The sequence below is a fragment of the Melanaphis sacchari genome, unplaced genomic scaffold (genome assembly GCF_002803265.2).
Source record: "Melanaphis sacchari strain LSU unplaced genomic scaffold, SCAv2.0 Contig0_pilon_pilon, whole genome shotgun sequence".
In the NCBI taxonomy this organism is placed as follows: domain Eukaryota; kingdom Metazoa; phylum Arthropoda; class Insecta; order Hemiptera; family Aphididae; genus Melanaphis; species Melanaphis sacchari.
Window position 1 is genome coordinate 8282853 of NW_020270366.1, and position 1838 is coordinate 8284690.

The window sequence follows — 1838 nt, forward strand, 5'->3', positions numbered from 1 at the left end:
TGTGATTATAGAAAAATATTTGTTGTTCAAGGTTGTTATTAATATTCACACACCGATGTATAAATAAATAAAATAATATTAATAATTCAAAGTAAATAATTAATATAAAATTATGTATAGGTATTATTAACAAGTTTAAATTTGTCCTGTAATTTATAATAAAGTATTATTGAATATGTTTTATGTAAAAATGAATATACATTTATTTAATAAATCAATACATATTAAAATAATGAATATGTTTTCTAATTTGCCTGGGAGCCAGTTTTAACAGCTAATTATACTTCGGACTCAATCTCAATATACCGAATAGGCGTGTAGCGTCTATTTTAATTTGAATATTTTGCCGAATTCTCTTTGATAGAATTTAAAATATAGTCAAACATAGACAAGTTTATACGAAAATAATCATAAGACTTGGACGAGCAGTTTTTCAAAACTGCGCACATTTTGAATTTCTCCACCATCATTGGATTTCTGCCAAGTGTATGCACTCATTATCTCATTATTTTATAATGAAGCTTAATAAAAAAAAAGTCGTATGACAATCTATTATTTTCTTGTCGTTATTATTATTATTACGGCACAATTATATCATAATCATCTAATTTTATTACCTGACTTTTATTTCGAAACAAAACATATTCGAGGACAATGAATGCAGCTATAGGTACCCCATAAATTTCGGCCAGAGTATATTTCGGTCCGGTCATATGGATTTAGTGTGTGCGGGGTAAGCACATAAACCTAAATCTTGTAAAGTGGATTTTCGGTGGATGTCGAGGACATCCCGAGTGCGACTACAGCTGACGTCATCATATAATTCCCGAACACAATACGACCGTCAAAATGTCATATTAATTTACATTGAGTACCTACATATAGCAATCGTTTAGAGTAGGTAGTGATGCGATCGCGATGTGGTATTTAAGTTATCCGTTACATATTCGCCTTTATAAATACTAAATAGATCGTTATTATGTAGTTATAACCGTATAAGTATAGGTATAGGTAGATACTTACATAATAATATTATGTTATCGTGTTCTATCCCGGTTATAATAATAATTACTAAATTAGGTACTACGAGACGGCGCGCGGACACGAGACATCTATACGACGTGTGTTGGCATTATTACTGCCGTTTTGTATACATGTGGAGCATAAGTGCATAACCACCACGCACACAAACACGCATATATATATATATAACATATAAGTACCTTCAAACTGTGTTGTGTTTACATAGCGCAGCGCAGGTAGTTTACCAAAAATCTAAATCATCATAATATCGTACAACGACAATAATAATAATGGTTGTATGCATATTGTTATTATACCTGCCGTTAATTCACAAAATTACTGTAGTACTTACGTTACGGCTTTAACAATATTGTATTATGATTTATGACGTAGTATACATAATGGTATTATAATGGGTATTATGTAATCGTCGTGTATCGTGTACGCCAAGGCAAATTTAAATGTCTAATAATAATCGTACATTATCCAGACGGCTGTTGTAGAAACACCGTGTACGAGTAGGATATTATTTATGATATAACGTGAATTAAGTAGGCGAATAGCCCGGAATAGCGAGGTATGTATATACCTATAGGTACCTGCAAATCGTTACACTTGATACGTATTTTAATGTCCGCGTGCAGAGCGGCATCGCTGCGTTTGCCGACTGGCGATTTTATTTCTTTTCGAAACGCGATTTTTACGAACACGACTGCTGAGAAAAACTATTAGCTAAAACACGATGGTATAATACAGGGGCCCGCCGCCAACGACGTTGTAAATACCAAAACATAGTATTTTGCACGTCTCTGCCC

General features: G+C 32.9%; 1 long non-coding RNA gene across 1 annotated transcript; it reads right to left on the reverse strand.

The window, feature by feature from the left end:
* Positions 1-260: 260 nt before the first annotated feature.
* Positions 261-1113, reverse strand: LOC112598525. Its single transcript, XR_003114893.1, has 3 exons — positions 1024-1113; positions 618-875; positions 261-521 (listed from the first exon to the last, which is right to left on the reverse strand). It is a non-coding gene; the product is annotated as an uncharacterized LOC112598525 (long non-coding RNA).
* Between the last annotated feature and the right edge of the window lie 725 nt (positions 1114-1838).